Source organism: Hypanus sabinus, chromosome 25, assembly GCF_030144855.1.
Source record: "Hypanus sabinus isolate sHypSab1 chromosome 25, sHypSab1.hap1, whole genome shotgun sequence".
Classification (NCBI taxonomy): Eukaryota; Metazoa; Chordata; class Chondrichthyes; order Myliobatiformes; family Dasyatidae; genus Hypanus; species Hypanus sabinus.
In genome coordinates, this window is record NC_082730.1 from 20,061,964 (window position 1) to 20,083,944 (window position 21,981).

The following is a 21,981-nucleotide window of genomic DNA, read 5'->3' on the forward strand; positions in this document are numbered from 1 at the left end:
TACAAACATTATATAAGTCCTTGTGCACAAAATATAAGTTACCCTCTCACGAAATTCAATTCAAACGCATATTTCTTTCCCTTTAACAAGCTGCAATTTTCTTCTCCCCACTTATAAAAAAAGTCTTGCTCATCTATTATAAAGCTATTTTAATTGCTCTCATTATATGCTGTCCTGCAGTGATCCCCCCCCATCCCACCCCCCCTGTGGTAATTTTCTTTCAGGAACTGATGATAGATCTTTCTAAAGCAAACAGTGATGTCAACATTACAAACTGTCTCTCTCCTGCTTCCTTAGCTACACAGTCCCCGATGATGTAATCCCACAGGGCCGGAGGTTATCCGGCATCTGACATCGATTGTCCTTCAGGGTCAAAGGTTAGTGCTCCTCCAGCCTCCTTTCTGTAGACCCCTCTTGACTTCAAGTACACTGTCTGCAAGTTTCATCCTCCTCCCTGTATCTTTGGCTGTGTTGAAATCAACGCTCCCACCTCCATCTCCTGCTGATTCTGCCCGAGCAGTTAAAAAAAACATGAATCGCTTTTGGTAGTCCTTTCATCTCTTTTCCTTTATGTCTGTTACATTCTGCTGTCTTTTCTGAATGTCTCTTTTTTATTTTCCATTTGTAATTCTCAATGGAAATATTCTCCGACTGTAATACCATTCACTGTTCAGGCTCCTGGGATATGGTTGTCCTGGGGTCACTCAATGGCTCACTCTCTTCTTTTTAAATATTACAAGAGATTTGAAAGCACTTCACATCAAACCATCTGCCTGGAGCCTCAAAGCATTAAGTTATATTGAATTACACAGGAATCACAACTTGAAAGCACTGCATTCACCCAATTTGCTGTTCGTGTGACCTAATTACACGTTCACCCTGAGCCCTGGTCATTTACCCCCTTCATCCATCTATTTGACTGATGAATCATGAATCCTGGTGTGGCCTCCGCTTCAATCACCAGCAGCCCTCCTATCCTTGATCTTCACAGTGGGTGAAACCCATCCAGAGCCTCCCCTGCCGTGACGGTAAAAGGGGAAGGCATTTCCAAAGCACGCCGGCATTCCTTCCATTCCTCAAGCAAGCCGGTTTAGGGAAAGGACTGTCGGGATGTGTTGTTATTAGCAGCTCTGTGTGTTTCAGCTGGTTTGGGCAAGCTTTCCTCAGTAACCACATCACAAAGCCGGCAGCCCCATAGCAGCGTACCGTAGGACAACCACGCCACGCTTAAAAACCTGATCGAATAAAATCTGGACTCGGTGCCTTTTCCCAGCTCTGCTTCATTCTGTGCCCTCCCCCACCAACCCCTCTCCTTCAGCTAAGCCAACATCGTCTGTCTCAACAGTGGTGCTCTAACTCATGGCCACTCCCCTTCAGAAGGTGATACCTCAAAAAGGTGGTATCCATCATAAAGGACCCCCACCAAAAAGAATATGTCCTCTTCTCATTACTACAATCAGGGAGAAGGGACCAACATCTAGAGACCCATATTCAATGTTTTAGAAACAGCTTCTTCCCCTCCACCATCTGGTTTCTGGACAGTCCATGAACCCATGAACACTACCTCAGTAGTTTTGCTCTCCATTTGCACTACTTATTCAACTTTTTTCAAAATTACAACACTGGGTGGCCACTTTATCAGGACAAGAGTGGAACCTGGTTTGGTCTTCTGTTGCTGTAGCCCATCCACTTCAATGTCTGACGTGTGTGCATTCAGAGATGCCCTCCTCCACACCACTGTTGTAATGAGTTGTTATTTGAGATGCTGTCGCCTTCCTGTCAGCTTGAACTAGTCTGGCCATTCTCCTCTGACTGCTCTCATTAACAAGCTGTTTTCACCCACAGGACTGCCATTCCTGGATGCTTTTTGCTTGCTGCACCATTCCCTGTAAACCCTAGAGACTGCTGTGCATGAAAATTCCAGGAGATCAGCAGTTTTTGAGATACTCAAACTATCCCAACTGGCACCAACAATCATTCCCCGGTCAAAGTCACTTAGACCACATTTCTTCCCCATTCTGATGTCTAGTCTGAACAACAACGGTTCCTTTTGACCATGTCTGCATCCTTTAATGCATAGAGTTGCAGCCACATGATTGGTTGATGAGATATTTGTATTAATGAGCAGGGGTACAGGTAAAGTTGCCACTGACTGTATGCCTCTTATTATAATTTAGAGTATATTTTATGCATTGCAATGTACTGCTGTCGCAAAGGAACAAATTTCACATCATGTGTCAGTGATAGTAAACCTGATCCTGATTCTGGATTACTTTTAAACATGTCTTCTGACTCGGTGGAGTCATGGAGTTATACCTCATTGAAACAGACCCTTTGGCCCATCTCTTCTGTGGCAGCCAAGATGTCTATCTGAACAGCAGACTGAGTTGCCTAGCATACATGCTGAGGAACACATTGAGGCTTGGTGGCAAAGGGGAACGATCACAGTCTAGGTCCCCCCACATTGAGGGGTTGAGTCTGGTGGGGAAACCTAACAGCAGAATAGTGTGTCAGCCCAGAGGGCCACATGAGTATCGATGGTACTTTGTCAACACAGAAGAGTACAGAATGGGAACAGGCTCTTTGACCCACACGTGGTGGCATCTGTTAGTCTTGTGAGACCATGGATCTGCGCCTGGAATGGTTTCCAGGGCGCAGGCCTGGGCAAGGTTTATGGGAGACTGGTAGTTACCCATGCAGCAAGTCTCCCCTCTCCACGCCCACCAATGTTGTCTAAGGGGAGGGCAAGGGCCGATACAGCTTGGCACCAGTGTCGTCACAGGAGTTGCCAGAGCGAGGTTGAAGGCAACGTCAGACTGCCTTAGGGACTCCAGCTCCGGATTTGTCTTCAGAGTTTACTCCCGAAGCCTTTCCCATGAGTGGGTATGGCCGCGAGGCAGCGGAGGTTTGAAATCAGAGTTTTCCCTCTCTTAGATGGACTGCCTTCCCAGGCTGACATGCTCCATCTACTCAATACCTACACGTAGTGCCAAACTAATTAAGCTAATAACCCCTAATTAATCCATTCTGCCTGCACCAATGTTCGTGGAATGAAAGAGGCTGAGGGGTGAACTTCTGGATATTTATAAAATTATAAGGGATAGAGTCAGCCATCTTTTAAAATTTATTTATTGAGATACAGTGCAGAATAGGCCCTTCCAACAGTCCCCCAATCTAACCCTAGCTGAATCACAGGACAATTTACAATGACCAATTAATTTACCAACCGGTTTGGACTGTGGGAGGAAACTGGAGCACCCAGAGGAAACCCACACAGTCACAACAGGTGACTCCTTACAGGCAGTGGCTGGTCGCCTGCACTGTAAAGCATTGTGCTAACCTACGCCACAGATCCACCCTTACCAAACAAAATGTGCTAACACCAGTGAATGCCTTGACCAAATAAAATTAAGTTGGTAAGTTGGTTTATTATTGTCACATGGACTGAGATACAGTGAAAAACTTTGGCTGCAGGCCATCGATACAGATAATTTTAACACATCGTTACATTGAGGGAGTACTGGCGAAAACAATAACAGTACGCAGAATGAAGTGTTACAGTCACAGAGAAAGTGTAGTGCAGGCAGAAAAGGAGGTGCAGGCTCATGATGGGGTAGGATGTGAGGTCAAGAGTCCATCCTACTGTAATAGAGACTGTTCAATAGTCTCATAACTGAGGGATAGAGTCCTTGAGGCTGGTGGTATATTCAGCCTTATAGGAGGGAGAAGGAAAAATATCCAGGGTGGGTGGGGTTTTCTAATTAATCTGGCTGCTTTACAGGTGAATAAGATATAAGAGAAGGTTTAGGCCATTTGGGCCATCAAATCTGCGCGACCATTTCATCATGGCTGATCCACTTCCTTCTTAACCCATGGAGTTCATGGAGGGGAGTCTTTTCTCTGTGATGTGCTGAGCTGGGTCCACAACATTCCACAGATTTTTGTGGTCACAGGAAAAGTGGTCGCCTTACAAACCGTGATGGATCTAAGTAGGACGCTTTCTGTGATGCGTCAATAAAAATTAGTACGTGGAAGGGGATATGCCAAATTTCTTTATCCCCCTGAGGAAGTAGAAACACTAGTGACAGTCTGATAATAAAATGTAAAACGTTTTGCTGTGTTTATTCCTTTGTATATTGGGCTGCACGGGAGCGTAGTGGTTAGCACAACGCTTTACAGTACCAGCGACGCGGGTTCAATTCTCTGTGCCCCTGTAAGAAGTTTGTACGCTCTCCCCATGACTGTGTGGGTTATCTCTGGGTGCTCTGGTTTCCTCCCACTGTCCAAAGGCGTACAGGTTGGTAAGTTAATTGATCATTGTAAATTGTTCTGTGATTAGGCCAAATTAATTGGCAGTTGCTGGGTGGTGCAGTTCAAAGGGCCGGAGCAGCCTTTTCTGCATTGTATCACAGTAAATACATAAAGAAATTAGTACATACATACATACGATTTTCTGGAGGGCGGAGCAAAGTTAAGATGGTGCTAAACAGCGACTCCTTTGCATCTTCGGAAACAGCTCTATTTCTATCTTTCACACACAAAATGCTGGTGGAACACAGCAGGCCAGGCAGCATCTATAGGAAGAAGTACAGTCGACGTTTCAGGCCAAGACCCTTCGTCAGGACTAACTGAAAGGAAAGGTAGTAAGAGATTTGAAAGTAGTGGGGGGAGGGGGAAATGCAAAATGATAGGAGAAGACCGGAGGGGGGCGGGGTGAAGCTAAGATCCGGAAAGGTGATTGGCGAAAGTGATACAGAGCTGGAGAAGGGAAAGGATCATGGGACAGGAGGCCTCAGGAGAAAGAAAGGAGGGGAGGGAGCACCAGAGGGAGATGGAGAACAGGCAGAGTGATGGGCAGAGAGAAAAAAAAAGGGGGGGGGAATAAATAAATCAGGGATGGGGAAAGAAGGGGAGGAGAGCATTAACGGAAGTTAGAGAAGTCAATGTTCATGCCATCAGGTTGGAGGCGACCCAGACAGAATATACCCAGAGTTGTTCCTCCAACCTGAGTTTGGATTCATTTTGACAATAGAGGAGGCCATGGATAGACATATCAGAATGGGAATGGGATGTGAAATTAAAATGTGTGGCCACTGGGAGATTCTGCTTTCTCTAGCGGACAGAGCGTAGGTGTTCAGCAACACGGTCTTCCAGTCTGCATCGGGTCTATCTTTGATATCTTTTTTTTCCTTTTCAAGGTTCTTTCGGAGACCCTGACCTGGAGTTACAGTCTGACTTCAGTTCTTTGCGGGAATAGGACCTGCTCTCGGGGCCTCACGGCCAGGCGGTCTGGAAGACTAGTGCGCCTCCTTCAGGGTGCCAGATCTTTGCGGCTCTGGAGACAGACTGATTGAAGGCCGGTGCTCCTGACTGAGGCATTTCGAGAGAACACGGAACATCGGGAGCAGTGGTTTAGCTGCTGGATGTGTGGCCAGAGACTTGGGCGCAGAGCTCAGGAACGCAACAGACTTTTAACAGCACAAATCAGCGAGTTGTTTGTCATGTCTCCCCTCTCGCTGTGAAACACGGACACCTCTTTTTCCCTTATTAGGAAGAGAGAGAGATCCTGTGGTATGTCGGATACCAGGTGAACGAGTAGTCTTTGGGATACTGCAAGTCTGTGTCTTTATTGATGCTTTGCTGCACACTGGAGTGCTCGGTGGGGGGGGGGGGTGCCGATGCTTTTTTTGCTGGTGGGGAGGGGGGATTGTTGCTTTGCTGCTGCTTGTGCGTGGGAGGGGGAACTGGGGGTGGGCTTTGGGGTTCTAACCTTTAACTGTCGTTCATTCTTTGGGCACTCCTCTGTTTTTGTGGATGTTTGCGAAGAGAAAGAATTTCAGGATGTATATTGTATACATTTCTCTGACATTAAATGTACCCATAGAAACCTATTGAACACACATAGATTTAGGTATATCAGGTAGTAAGCTCTCATTCTAGACTGGCATATTGCAGGTGAATTTTGGGAGTGCTGTATTCCTGGAAGTACTGGGGAATGCAGTAGCCAAATTTCACCCAGTTCCAATGAGACAAGCATGAGGCCACCTATTCCAGTGATATTTTGTTCAATGTACCAGGGAGAGCTCCACACTTCTCCTCTACAAAAATCATGGCACTGAATTTGTTTTGCATCTTTATGAGAAGACTGTCAAGAAAAGATGGGGGGGGGGGGGGTCTCTGACACATGGCACGCCCTCAGTCCTACACAGAGTATCAGCTTGGGGCTCATGTCTCTGGAGTGAGGATGATGTCATGCCAAGCCCAATTAACGGCAGGAAATCAAATGCTCTTTAAATTCCCATTTAAGAACAAAAGAACAGTGAAAGCTATAGTGAAAGCCAGCCAGGATACTGGAGCTTGTCCCTCTGGTACTCATACTCTGATGTAGCCTGTTGTATCTACAATGAATGCAGAATAATAGCTAATTTGCTTTAAAAAGCAGAATAGAATACAGCAAAGACAAAAAAACAACTAAAAAGTGCAGTTCTCGGGCTGCTGAGTCCATGGGGCAGAGGCAGCTGCTATTAGATCATCAAGGAAGCCTTCAGCTCAGGAAATGTGTTTGACTGCACTTTATTTCCGTCCAATAAATGTGCCAGTTCCCAGTGGGTCACAACTGTTCAACACTCGAGATAAGGAAGTTGGCCGTTTATTTGACTGACAAAGCAGCACAACTCCATCCTACCTGATTTGACATGAGATTTGGGAAACGGGTCTGATTTCCTTATAATTACATAGTAGTGTCCTTCACCCATGCTAGCTCATCCTGTGAATTTCTCCATGGTCAGCTCATGATATGCCCTCTTGCCATGACTTATGCCAGCAAGGAGGAGGTGCAGGAGCCCGAAGGCTCACCCCCAAAGTTTCAGCAGCAGCTTCTTCCCCTCAGCTATTAGATTTCTGAATGGACAATGAACATATGCACACTTCCTCGGTATTTGTTGCTCTTTTTGCCCGACTTGTTTCATTTAATTGAGCTGGTTTATGCATTTTGTAATTTATAGTTTTTACTATTATGTATTGCAATGGACCGCTGCCACAAAACCACAAATTTCACGACATTTCAAGGGGGCATAGTTTTAAGTGCTTGGGAGTAGGTACAGAGGAGATATCCGGGGTAAGTTTTTCATGCAGAGAGTGGTGGTTGCACAGAATGCACTGTTGGCAATGGTGGTAGAGGTGGATACAACAGGGTCTTTTAAGAGACTCTTAGACAGATACATGGAGCTTAGAAAAACAGAGCCATGCGGTAGGGTAATTCTAGGCAGTTTCTAGAGTCGGTTACATGGTCGGCACAACATTGCGGGCCGAAGGGCCTGTAATGTGCTGTAGATTTCTATGTGCCATGTTCTATATGCCAGTGATATTAAACTTGGTTCTGATTCTGATTCTTGATAGTAGCTGTATTTAGCAGGGGGAGGCCGGTTGGTAATGGTAATAGAGTTATACAGCATGAAAACAGACCCTTCAGCCCAACTCACCCATACTGACCAAGATATCTATTATTTCTATTTGTCTGTGTTTGCCTCATATCCCTTTCCTGTCCACGCATGTGTCCAAATGTTTTTTTTAAATGTTATATTTGCACCTGCTTGTACCATATCCTCTAGCAGATCATTCCCTGAACCCATTATCGTCTTTGTGAAAATCTTGCCCATTGGATAAGTACATGGATGGGTGGGGTTGGAAGGCTATAGTCCAGGTGCCAGTTGATGGGACTAGGCAGAATAAGAGTACAGTACAGACTAAATGGGCCAAAGGGCCTTTTTTTTTGCACTGTACTGCTTTATGACTCAAAACACATTTAAAACTATGCCCTGCCCATTTTAGATTCTCCTAACCTAGAAAAGGAATGACTTCCTGCCCTATCTGGGGCCATCCAAAGTCTCTATAAGATCACCCCCTCCAACTCCTTCAGAGCACAAACAAATCTATATGGTCTGTAAAGTGGTACAATTTTATTACTGAATTATACTCTGGTAAAGAGACAGACTATTCATGGGGTATTGTGAGCAGTTTTGGGCCCCTTATCTAAGAAAGGTTGTGCTGGCAATGGAGAGGATCTGGAGGAAGATCACAAGAATCATTATGGGAATGAAAGGGTTAACATATGAGGAGCATTTGATGGCTCTGGACCTTTACTCGCTGGAGTTTAGAAGAATGGGGGGGGATCTCCTGTAACCATCGAATATAGAAAGGCCTATATAGAATGGACTTGTAGAGGATGTTTCATATCGTGGGGGAGTCCAGGACAAGAGGGCACAGCCTCAGAATCAAAGGATGTCACTATGGAACAGAGGTATAGGGGAATTTCTTTAGCCAGAGGGTGGCAAATCTATGGAATTCATTGTCATAGACGGCTGACTAGTCCAAGTCATTGTGCTTGCATGGTAAGGATATCACAGTTTATGGGGAGGAGGCAGGAGAATGAGGTTGATGGGATAATAAATCAGCCATGGTGGAATGGCAGTGCAGACGCAATGGGCTGAAATGCCTAATTCTGTTCTTAATATCTCCTGCACAGGATTGAATGAGGGGTAGAGGTGGGGCAACTAAGTGAGGATTCAAATCTTTCAATGTTCAAAGGCTACAGTTCCTTCCTTTCCATTATTCTCTAAATCCCTGACTCCCCTACAAAGATTGATTATTTTGGTTTAAAAGTGGCACATCGAGATTGAACAGGAAGGATATGGAGGAAGCTGATAGGGATTGAAGAGAAGAAAGAATAGTGTTCATCTTTGCAAAGTACAGCCCCATCTGCCTCTACACATTACACCATTGTAGAAGCATGTAGACCTTTGTGACACATACCAGTGGTTTTTGTAAATCCAATTACTGCAGGGAGAGAAGTTGGGGTAATTTGCTAGATGTTATTTATAGGGATTATTGTGGCTCAATGTTGGGGTGTCTATCATGACTCATACCCTAGACTAGTCCTGTAGAGGGAGACGGTTGAATAAATTATGAGCTCTCTGTCTGGCTCTCTCTCACTGCCATCTAGTGTCTACAGAAAGCAGAACATTTACAAACTCTCAACCCAAGAGATTCTGAAGATGCTGTAAGTCTTGAACAATTACACACAAAATATTGGAGGAACTCAACAGGTCAGATAGCATCTATAAACAATTGACGTCACGGGTCAAGAACCTTCATCAGGACCGGAAAAGAAGGGGTCTTACCTCTTCCACATCACCTCCCAGCTTCTCACTTCATCTGTCCTCCCCTACCCAGCCACCTTCCCCCCCCCTCACCTATCACCTGCCGGCTTGTACTCCTTCCCCTCCCTTCACCTTCTTATTCTGGCTTCTGTCCCCATCCTTTCCAGCCCTGGTGAAGTCTCAGTCGGGTTCAATTTCCTACATGGATGCTCCCTGACCTGCTGAGTTCCTCTAGCATCTTGTGCATGTGATTCATAAACTGGAGCCTTGAATTCTTAGTCAAAGTAGCACGCAATATGGAAGCCTCTCAGATCTTTCACTTCCTTATTTGTTTGGTTTTCCCGTTATATTGATCTGCATGGAGTTTCAGTACCAGTTATTGGTTAAGACCAAAATGAGAAGAGAGGCCAGCTCCATCATCAAGACAGCTCTTCTTTGGACCCCTGAAGAGCGGAGGAAAGGTGCGAAACCAAGACAACTTGGTGCCGTACTACAGAGGCAGAGATGTGAACACTGAACTACACTGGGGGCTCCATGGAGAAGATGGCAAAGGCCAGACAGAAATGGAGGACCTTCATTGCTGCCCTAAATGCCAGTGGCGTAATGGGCAGTAAGTAATTTGTCATGGGCTCAAGAGGCCTGAGCGCAGGAGATGCTACACCCTCAGAGGTGCAGACTTTAATCTGGTGTCCAATCTGCACACCCGGAGACAATTACAAACCCCACAGAATGTTAGGGCTGGGGTTAGGGGTCCTGGTCAACATTTATCTCAAAGGCAACATAATTATCCTGTTATCAATCTCATTACTAGTGGCAGAACTTGTCACATGCCACATGCAAATTGATTGCAGATCCTTGAAAGTGCAATCCAATTAGTCTCAATTTTCTCCTTATCTAAAACATTACCTTGTAAATAGCCCTTTAATTTTTAACATCCTTTTAAAGATTTTGATGTACTTGCTTTTGGGCATCTTATTCTAGATTATGGAAATTTTCTTAAGTGAGTTTTTAAAAAATCATCCTCTTATCTTCCCTTTTGTTCCACAACCATGTAGTAATGAATAACTATCGTGGAGCAGCAAAGAGAAGATAACATGCGGACACGAGAAAATCTGCCGATGTTGGAAATCTAAAGTATCACACACAAAATTCTGGAGGAACTCAGCAGGTCAGACAGTATCAATGGAAAGGAATAAACAATCGGCATTTCTGGCTGAAATGCTTCTTCAGGACATGAAAGTGCAAAACAAGATAGCATGTGAAGTCCCTTTGAGGGATGCCGCCTATAAAGAAGTTTAAATCTTCTCTTCGACAGGCGTTCAGTGAAACCCTCTCTTGCTGCTCCCCTCCGGCTCCTTCCAGCTAGCCTCCTTCTCCCCCCACCTCCTTTTTATCCTGGCACCTTCCACCTTCCTTCTCAGTCCTGAAAAAGGGTCCCAGCCCAAAACGTCATAGATATTGCCAGATCTGCTGAGTTCCTCCAGCATTTTGTATGTGTTGTTTTGGATTCCCAGCGCCTGCTTCTTGTGTTTATGTAGAATAGGTGTCAAATTTGGTGCTGAAGAACTCTGAGCAACTGGAATCAAGGAGGCTACGGAGTAATATAATATGGGTATTTCAGATTGTGAGCGATGGCATTGGGTTGATAAAAATGGTCCAGGACCTCAAAAGAATAAGTATTGATATAAGATTAAGTGTATGAGATTTGGGACTGAGTAGGAATTTTAGTATTGTAGAGTTGGAAGATTCAGAAATTGGACTACTGTGTTCAGCTCTGGTTGCCTCATTATAGGAAGGATGTGGAAGCTTTAGAGAGGGTGCAGAGGAGACTTACCAGGATGCTGCCTGGATTAGAGATTATGTTTTATGAAAGACAGTTGAGCGAGCTAGGACTTTTCTCTTTGGAACGAAGGAGCAACTTAACAGAGATGTACAAGAGGCCCAGACAGATTGGACAGCCAGTGCCTTTTCTCAGGGCAGAAATCGCTTAAACACTACTGAATAATTTTAAAGTGATTGGACGAAAGTATAGGGAGGATGTCAGAGGTAGGTTTTCCCGCACAGAGAATGGTGTATGGAATGTACTGCCAAGGGTAGAGGCAGATACATTAGGGTATTTAAGAGACTCTTAGATCAGCACATGGATTAAAGAAAGATGGAGGGCTACGCAGGAGAGAAGGCTTGGATTGATCTTGGAGTACGTTTAAAGGTGTGCTGTACTGTTCTATGATCTGGTATGTTATAATCATTGGAATTTGTGACTTTGCACAATACTGTATATTATGTCTTTCTAGTTACTAAATAGCACTTGAAGTTGAACTAATAGAAAGCTAAGTGCTCTTATTTCAGTTTCCCAACCACCAGACCATGATGCAACCAGTCAGGATAATTTCAACAGTACATCTGTAGAAATTGGTTAGAGTGTTCAGTGAGAAGCTAAACCTCTTAACCTTCTAAGAAAGTATAAATGCTGGTGCGCTTTCCTTATGAGTGCATAATAGCAGGGCATCTCATGTGTTAACACTCAGGAATTTAAAGCTGCTGATTCTCTTCATCACTGATCCCCCAATGTAGACTGGTGCCTGTTCCCCATCCATAGAGTTACACAGCAAAGAAACAGGCCCTTCGGCCTATCTTGTCCAGGCCAGTCTGAGTCAGTCCCATTTGTTTACATTTGGCCCATATTTCTCTGAATCAAGGGTTCCCAGCCTGGAGTCCATGGACCCCTTGCTTAGTGGTCGTGGTCCACGACATTAAAAATGTTTGTAAGCTCTATTCCAAACCCTGCATATCTATTTCCCTGTCTAGCATCATTTTAAACATTGCAATTGTTCCTGCCTCTATCAGCTACTTTGAATCAGATTTAATATCACTAGCGTATGCCGGGAAGTTTGTTGTCTTTGTAGCAGCAGTACGATGCAATAGATAATAGCAGAGAGAAAAAACTGTGAATTATAGTTAGTACATACGAGGGTGATTGATATGTTCGTGGCCCGAGGTAGAAGGAGATGAGTTATACTGCTCTCTTTACATGCACATGCAGTTCAACTCTGAATGATTATGCAGAAAGTGTGAAGTTAATAACTCATCTCCTTCTACCTTAGGCTACGAACTTATCAATCACCCCTGCTGTGGACACTTTCTGGAGGTCTGTGTGTGTGCGTGTGTGTGTATAATTAACTAGTAGTGTAATAATGCTCATGGGTTCAATGTCCATCCAGAAATCAAATGGTAAAGGAAAAGAAGCTGTTCCTGGATCATTGAGTGAATGCCTTCAGGCTCTTTTACCTCATTCCTGATGGTTGCAAGAAGAAGAGGGCATGTCCTGGGTGACGGGGGTCCTTAATGACAATGCCGCCTTTTCACTCCTTGAAGATGTCTTGGATACAATGAAGGCCGGTGTCCACGCCGGAGCTGACTGAGTTCCCAACTTTCTGCAGCTTCCTTTCATCCTGTGCAGTTCCCGTCCCCCCCCACTGACCATCTTCCATACCAGACAGTTAGAATGCTCTCTATGGTACGTCAGTAGAAATTTAAGAGTGTCTTTGGTGATGTACCAAATCTCCTCAAACTCTGACAGTTTGTTCAGCATACCCACTACACCTGTGTGGAAGAACTTGCCCCTCATGTTCCTTTTACATTTTTTCCCAACTCACCTTAAATCTCTGCCTTTTAGGTCTATGTTCCACTGCTTTGGAATAAAAAGGCTGGCCACTCACTCTCTCTATCGCCTTTATTAAGTTATTGAGTAACTTTATTGAGTTGTTACTTCACAGCCTCTTGCACTCCAAGGGAAAAAGAATCCCAACCCATCCAGTCTCTTGAGTCCTCCAATTCCAGTAACATACCCATGAATTTTTCCCGTACCCTTCCTATTAGCTTCGTGACCAGAACTGCAAACGATACTTTCTGGATACCACGAACGTCCCTTTGACCCTTCCTACTGCTACACATCCTCCCGGAGTATGATGACCAGGACTATACGAAGTGCCTTCTCTGTGGCTTATCAATTATTTTGTATCGACCTCCCTTCTCTTGCATTCTGTGCCTCAATAGAAAAAGTCAAAAGGGGGTTTAAAGAAGACTCTATGTCTAAAAAGCGAGTAACTTGCTTCTTTGAGGAGCAGTCGAGACATTTGTAAAGAGATACAAGGTAGATTCTGAGAAAGGGCCAAATGGCTTAATTCTGCTCCTAAAGCTTATTGTCTTATGGTCTGAGGAAGATAATGCTGATTTCATTATAAGTAGGGTAGGACCTCCATGTCAATCATATAACTAACAAGAGAACGTCTGCAGATGCTGGAAGTCAAAGCAACACACAGCAAATGCTGGAGGAACTCAGCTGGCCAGGCACAGCCTACAGAAAAGAGTAAACAGGCAATGTTTCTGGCCGAGACCTTTCATCGGAAAAAAACAATCCTGATGAAGAGTCTTGGCCCGAAACATCAACTGTTTACTCTTTTCCATAGACGCTGCCTGGCCTGTTGAGTTCCTCCAGTATTTTGTGTGCGCTGGAAGCATTTAACTGTTGGTTCAAACAAGCTTGTTCTGGGCAACCTTCTGAGTAATGTGAATTTGTGAGTAGAGGAGTCCTTCTTGCAGGGAGAATGAAACATGGATGTGATTAATTGCTTTCTAATTTCTAAGACATTTCATTGTATTTCTCCCTGTAGATAGTTGTTGACTTGCTGATTGCTTCCAAGATGTTCTGGTGTGGATGAAAGCATGTTGTAGCATCATCCTGAGATAATAACATATTAGCTGCTATGTCAGAGGTGATAACGTGAGGTTCTTGCTCTGTGGGGGGAAGGCCCAGCCAAAGGTAAGTGATATTTATTTGTGTCTGTGTACTGATTGGCAAGGAGCAATCCACCCTACGTGTGACTTGGTCAATGAGATAGAGAAATAAACACAAGGCAAGTTAAAAAATCAATCCCTGAAGAAAAGCAGGTATGACTAATTGTAAGCTATTCTTCAGTTGTTCATACATTTACATTTTGGCCATTAAACAACGTATCTTAGTGGTGAATTATAGTTATCTGAGATCCTACACAATTCCTAAAGTTTACAGTTGGAGATAGAGACACAATTAACGACGTCATTCATTTAGTCATGATTTCTAGGCTTTGTGACCCTAGATTCGATGCAGGCTGACACTTCATGTGTAATGAATCCTAAGAGGGAAGCTTGCATCAGCATCGTGTTAATGAAGAGTCTCCTCGTGAAACATTGACTTGGTATTCCTCTCCATAGATGCCACCTGACCTGCTGAGGTCCTCCAGCACTTTGCGCACATTGCTCAAGATTTCCGGCACCCCTTGTACATTTACGTTAATATCACCCCTTTCAGGCTCCCCTGAAACACCGAAGAGCTTTACACTCCATGACATACTTTGGAAGTATAGCCAGTAACGCCATCTAGGAAGTACTGCAGTCAACTTGCAAACAGCATGCTCTCACAAGACAAAGTGATATAGATCATCAGTCTCTCTAGCACAGTGAGAAATATTGATTGGGGATAAATCAACCCAACTTGGTTGAAATACACCAGTGGTGACAGCATATTTCTCCCTTGGTATTACGCCAGTCTGCAGTTTTAGAACATTGAACAGCACAGCACAGGAGCAGGGCACGCAATGCTAATTAAGCTAGTATTTGAACACTTTATTAAATGAATTCCTTCAGCCTACATGATGTCAATATCTGTCTATTCTCTGTACATTCATCTGCTTATCTATGAGCCTCTTAGATTCCAGTTTCATATTTGCTACCGTCACTACCCTCAGCCGCATATTCCAGGCAGCCACCACTCCTTCTTTAAAGTAAGTTTGTCCACATATCTCCCTTAAACTTAGCCCCCCCACCTCAAATACATGCCCTCCAGTAGTAGGCATTTCAACCCGGGGGTAAAAATACCGCCTGCTTTATGGCTTTCATAATGTTATAAACTATCGGGACCTCCCTGAGCCTCCAGCGCTCCAGAGAACCTTTGCCTGTCATGGTCCTGAACGAACAGCAGCAGGCATCCAGGTTTCAGCACTCCAATTCCCTGGAGTATGGTCGGCAGCTGCTAAGACTCAGACCACCAATTACTGCCTGCCTCATCCCTTCACAGAGAGTCTGCATTCAAAGGCTTTGTACTCAATCCTGAGAGTTCCGTTTCCAATAATAGTTTGTGATTCTGCATTTGGATTACATTTGTGTGGTCTGGTTTATTTCGAGTCTGACTCTGAGTTTATTCCAGACCTGACTCTGCGCTCATGCTTGGGTTCACCACCATGCCTGGATCTCTCGTTACACTTGCCCTACTGTGCTGTACTCTTCTGTGTCCTACGTTCCTCATGTCCTCTCAGAATTCTGTATTTTTCAATAAAACCATCTCTCATTCTCCCTAACTCCAGAGATTACAAGGCCAATCTATACACTCCAATAATGAACCCAATCTGTATCTCATCCTTCCACAAATAAACTGACTAAAACTGTACTAAGTACAGATGTGGGCTCAGCCAAAATCTGGTTCTCCTGAGCACGCATTCACACACCACCTCAATGATATTGTGCTTTTCTACATTCCGCTTCACAGGGACAGCAAGAGATGTGAACAGGGAGATCCAGAGAGAAGTCGAAGACACTTGCTGAATTCTTGGTCTCCAATTCCTCGGTAAAATGCCTGATCCTGAGCAACTCTCCCCATTCCCCCCTCCCCAAATTCTACAATCACCTCTTTACTGTCACTCATTGCCCCTTCCCAATATCTTACTCCCAGTTTTGATTCTGTTGTCCCTGCCCAGAAAGTATTGTTGTTCTTCATCCCAACCACCCTCACCACATTCCAAGCCACAACCACTACCAACCTTCCTTCCAACTTCACCTGCTCACACCACCACCCTTTCCTCTACCTCAACCTCACTCCTGACCCCCTCCAATCCCTATCCCCAACCATTCCCCTCATTGTTCCCTATCCCCACCATCGCCACCCTTTCAACATCACCCCCAACACCCATTTACACAACAGAGCACTACACCCTACCTCCCTTCACCTGCAACCCCTCCTGCTCTCACCCACTTCTCCCTCTCCGCCCCTTCCTCTTCCCCACGCAATTCCCCCTCCCACTCCCACCACCCCTCCCACTCTCCCTTTTGTCAATTGTCCAATGAAACAGGGCTGTGGTTTCATTACAAGACATGCCCTTTCTAAAGGCCTTGTCTTACTAAGCATCACCTGATGTATCTACATACAATGGAGACATGCCAACAAGAACTCCTCAAGAGCTTCCCCCCCTTTCCCAACCACTAGCTCCCATGCATAACCCCTCCCTCCCCGCACACTGCACCGGCTTGCTAATCTTCACCTAGCCAGAACACTGCCACCATTGACTGCCAGTGGCTAAAATGGAGGATTGCAGTGACGCCAGTGATTGTTGGGAAGCCAGTGATACCAGGATGTCCCACCACCACCTGTCCCCTGACCCTCTCCAGTGCACAGAGCAGCTGGCAGGTGACATGATCCAGCTGAATCCATTCCAGGTGAGGCAACAACCAAAATGGTTCTGGTTTCTCTGCTCTGTGCTGTCTTAGCACACACTATAGGTTTCCCTGAACTTTCAAGACAATTGTTTAATTTTCTCTGATGGGTCATGAATGAATACAACACGGGGAAATAAAGGTGATGACCGAACATCAAGAAATCAACTAAATGGCAATTGAAGGGTTCACTCACTTTCCCACTAGGAAATGGAGAAAAACAGGTCGGGAGACTTTTAGGACAATTTATAGTGTAGGTATAGAGAAACTATTTTTTTGTTTGCATAATCTACAATTAGGAGGTGTTGTCCAGGCCTATTAAGATTAAAGTTTGGAAACATTTCTATGTGGTAGAAATTTGGAGATTTGTTCTGAAATGATGAGTGCCAGACTAAACATTGATAGTGAAACAGACTCTGAGTTTTGACGGCCAGTGTTATTACATAATACAAGGCAAGAACATTATTTGAACGCAAGTCACAGATCAGTCATGATTTTCTTCAGTGGCGAGCAGGCTTGAAGAGTTCTTGTTGGCATGTCTCCATAGTATGTGGATGCATCAGGCAACTCTTAGTAAGACAAGGCCTTTAGAACGGAAACGTCTTGAAACACAGTCTTGTTTCCTTCCCAAACAGCACAATAGCCTAGTGGTTTGCACAACACTTTATGTTGCCAGCAATCACTGACCGCTGATCAATTACTGCTGCTATCTGTACCAAGTTTGTACATTCTCCCAGTGACTACATGGGTTTCCTCCCACATGCTTATTACTTAGGGTTAGGTTAGTGAGCTGTGGGCATGTTATGGTGGTGCGGACTGCCCCCAGCACAATCCTCAGACTGTGTTGGTCGATGACACCAAATAATGCATTTCATTGTACATTTCAATGTTTCGATGTACATGTGACACATAAAATTAATCATAATCAGACTATTTTGCTAATGCTGATCATCTGCATTTGTGATTGGGGTTCTGGAGGACCTGAATTGTCCCTGCAAGTGCAGACAAAGGAGGGAAATGGAGGGTGGACCAGGAAAGGAAAACAAGACAATAGCTGTTCAGATTTGCCAGTGCCCACCTCCCTTTCCTAAGGAAAACTTCCTCAGCTCACTCCACACTCTTATCTCTGAGCCCAATTAAAGCTGGATGAAACGAATGCATCCAGAAATAGAGCAGTCATGAATTTTAAAAATGTGCCATTAATAGGACCCTAATGTAATCTGTTTGAGGAGCTTCAGTTCCAATACACAACAGCAGACTGAACAGATTCTGGTCACTGTGGGAATTTGTTAAATGGGATACAGACCTCCTTCATGTCATTAAATTCTTTTTGTTTGCTATTTAGTTAGTTAGGCTTTGAAGTTAAAGGTAAATAGCAAATAGTCCTTTTTATAAGCAGACACTTCTCAGTTATATTTAAAGTGTCTCTTCCTTCCGTCCTAGAATACAACCATTCTTTGATTTACAATCCATCTATCAAAAAGATACATCATTAAGAACCCCCTTCACCAAGTCCAACTCCTGGCCTTCCACAAGGCCCGGCAGAAATGTTTCTACTGACAAGAGAAGGGGCAAATGCGGACCACTGGCGCCTCAAAACCAGTTGCTTCAGGCAGGTATGGCTCGTCAACCTTGGACGCCTGCCTGCCTAGGAGAAGGAAGAATCAGACTTTAAACCTCCTCTGCCTTGCGGCCATACCCACCCATGGGAAAGGCTTCGGGAGTAAACCTGGAGGAAGAAATCTGGAGCCAGGGTCCCTAAGGCAGTTTGATGTTGCCTACAACCTCACTACAGCATCCTTTGTGATGACACTGGTGCCGAGCTGTATTGGTGCTTGCCCTTCGCTTGGACAACATCAGTGATGTGTAGAGGGGGATACCACTGCGTGGGCAACAGCCGGTTCTTCAAATCTTCCCGTCCAGGCTTGCACCCTGGAGAGGAGACAGTCCACCAGAGGCTCAAACCCATGATTCCCTGGGATTGATAGCTGCCTACTACTACATGGAGAGGTATGGCATAGAAACGGGCCCTCCGGCCCAATGAGGCCATGCCAACAATCAACCACCCATTTATACTAATCCCACTTCTTCCCTGATTCCATGACCTAAACATTAGGGGCAGTTTACAGTGGCCAGTTAACCTACCAGCCAGCACATCTTTTGCACGTGGGAAGAAACTGGAGTACCCGGAGGAATCCCACGTCTTCGTTGCGGGGAGAACGTGCAAAGCTCCACGTTCACAGCACTGGAGGTCAAGATTGATCCGGGTCACTGGAGCTAAAACAGTGGCAGCTCTTGTCGCTGCGGCATTCAACGTGGGGTGGTCTAGTAACATAGCAGTTAGCACAATGCTTCATAGTGCCAGCCGAAAGATCAGGTTTCAGATCCTGCCACCGTCAGTAGGAAGTTTGTACGTTCTCCCAATGACTGCGTGGATTTCCTCCCACAATCTAAGGACTTACAGTTAGGGTTTGTGTGTTGTGGCCATGCTATGTATGAGGCAAACTCAATGGGCTGAATGGCCTAATTCTGCTCCTATGTCTCATGTTGGCGTAGCAACATTTCTGGGCTGCCCAGCCCCATCCTAATGTCGACTGTACTTCTCCCTATAGATGCTGCCTGGCCTGCTGCGTTCCACCAGCATTTTGTGTGTGTTGCTTGAATTTCCAGCATCTGCAGATTTCCTCGTGTTTGGACTTCACTGTGTGTTTTGATGTGTATGAGACAAATAAAGATAATCTCAAAAAAAATGAGAATATCATGCAGTTGAAGCTGCTGTATTTCAAATGAGTGGATAAACGGAAGTACTAGTTGCCTGCCTGAGGTGGGCATCAAATATTCTTCATCATTATTTCAAAGAAGAGTGAGGATTTCTCCCCAGGATCTTGGCCAATCTTTAACTCTCATTCTACACCATGAAAACAGATCCCATGATTATCACATTATAGTTTATCAGTGATCATTGCAGCTGATATTGCCTGCTCCATTTATTTTATTTCAACAACATCTGCACGTCAAGAAGTACTTCAGTGGCTGTAAAGCTCTTTGGGGATGATCTGAGGTCATGTAAGTATTTCTACAAATGCATGTCTTTCTCAGCACCACAAGCTGGAAGATAACTTTTAAAAAGCCTTTTCATTTAGCTGCGCTGTTCACACACACACACACACACACACACACACACTCACACACACACACACACACACACACACACACAGATATAATAGTTAAAATGAAAAAAGCAGTGTAAGATAGAAAAAAATAAAAAAAAAGTAGTGAGGAACTGTTCATAGATCCAATGTTCATTCAGAAATCGATAGTGTAGGGGAAGAAGCTGTTCCTGAAACATTGACTGAGTCCCTTCGATCTTCTGTACTTACTTCCTGATGGTGGCAATGAGAAGAGGTTGATGGGGGTCCTTAATGATGGACACCGCCTTTCTGAGGCATCATTCCTTGAAATTGTTTTGGATACTACAAGTATAATTGCCAGGAAAGACAACTCTCTCTTCTGCTTGCAATATTGGCAGAGGCCAAAAAAAAGTACCATTCTGTGCCGACCAATCACTTTGTAAATATAAGCCAAGGGCCTCAAAAGTGTAGCAACACAATTGCTAATTGGATTTTAATATTTAAACTTCATCCCGAGAACCTGAAAATAGATAACCCTGACATTCCTGTAAACATTGACTGTTTGGCTAACCATTTATTGTTCCATTTACTTCAACAACATACATTTACCAGACTAGCTGGAATCTATAAAGGCCCTTGGGATCATATGAAGTTTGTATCCAAGGTACAGCTCATTCTTGTTTCCCACTTGCAATAAATAAGTTGTTTTAATTTACATCGTGCATCAATTATTTATGCTTTGTTATTGCATTCTCTGGGGATTCAATAGTTTTCAATGGGAGGAACTCCAGGTTAATTAAATAAACCTAAGGATTTGGGGTGGCACAGTAGCATAATGCTTAGCAGAACACTTTACAGTACAGGTGACGCAGGTTCAATTCTTGCCACAGCCTGTAAGGAGTTTGTACGTTCTTCCCGTGACCACGTAGGTTTCCTAAAAGTGCTCCAGTTTCCTCCCACAGTCCAAAGATGTACAAGTTGGTAGGTTAACAGGTCATTGTAAATTGTCCTGCGATTAGGCTAGGATTAAATTGGGGGGGGGGGGGAGGTTGCTGGACGGCATGGCTCAAAGAGCTGGAAAGGCCCATTCCACATTGTACCTCAATAAATAAATTTTAATAATCTATCCATTTCCATTCTGAATATCATTTTTTACTTTGCTTAATGTATGAACACCTGCAGCCCCTTGGCACCAATATCTAAAAACATTCACTGCCATTGCAAAGTTCAAAGTAGATTTATTATCAAAGTGCATATACATCATCACATACGACCCTGAGATTAATCTTCTTTCTGGCATACTCAATAAATCTAATAACTATAATAGAATCAATGAGAGACCGCAACAAGGTGGAAAACCAATTTGCAGGAGACAACAAAGTGTGCAAATACAAAAAGAAATAAGAAGATGATGATGATGATAATAATAATAATAATAATAATAATAATAATAATAATAATAATAATAATAATAATAATAATAATAATAATAATAATAACAATAATACAATAAATATGGAGAACATGAGATGAAAAGTCCTTCACAGTGAGTTCATAGGTTGGGGAACAATTCAATGACGGGGCAAGTGAAGTTAACAGCTTTGGTTCCTGAACCTGGTGGTGTGGGACCTGAGGCTCCTGTACCTTCTTCCTGATGGCAGCAGTGAGAACAGAACATGACCTAGGTGGTGGGAGTCCCTGATGATGCATGGTGTTTTCCTGTGACAGTGCTTCATGTAGATGTGTTCAGTGGTGTGGAGGGCTTTACCCATGATGGACTGAGATGTACCCATTACTTATTGTAGACTTTTCCGTTCAAGGGCATTGGTGTTTCCGCACCAGACTCTGATACAGCCAGTCAATGCACTCTCAACCACACATCTATGGAAGTTTGTCAAAATTTTAGATATCGTGCCAAATCTTGCAAACTCCGAAAGAAGCAAAGGCACTGCCATGCTTTCTTCATAATTGCACTTCAGTGCTGGGCCTAGGACAAGTCCTCTGAAATGACAACACTGAGGAATTAAAGTTGCTGACCCTCTCCACCTCTGATCCTCCGATGAGGACTGGCTCAAGGACCTCTGGTTTCCTCCTCCTGAACTCAATAATCAGCTCCTTGGTCTTGCTGACGTTGACTTAGATGTTGGTGTTGTGGCCCCACTCAGTCA

At 44.3% G+C, this 21,981-nt stretch overlaps 1 long non-coding RNA gene across 3 annotated transcripts; it reads left to right on the plus strand.

The window, feature by feature from the left end:
* The first annotated feature begins 299 nt into the window (after window positions 1-299).
* On the plus strand, window positions 300-20,495 carry LOC132381076 (uncharacterized). Of its 3 annotated transcripts, XR_009507920.1 has the most exons (5): window positions 336-377; window positions 4,563-4,640; window positions 5,199-5,587; window positions 13,832-13,980; window positions 15,742-20,495. It is a non-coding gene; the product is annotated as an uncharacterized LOC132381076 (long non-coding RNA). The 3 variants fall into 3 exon arrangements; XR_009507919.1 differs by lacking the exon at window positions 4,563-4,640 and having other exon boundaries at window positions 300-377; XR_009507921.1 differs by lacking the exon at window positions 4,563-4,640 and having other exon boundaries at window positions 300-377; window positions 5,199-5,571.
* The last annotated feature ends 1,486 nt before the right edge of the window (window positions 20,496-21,981 follow it).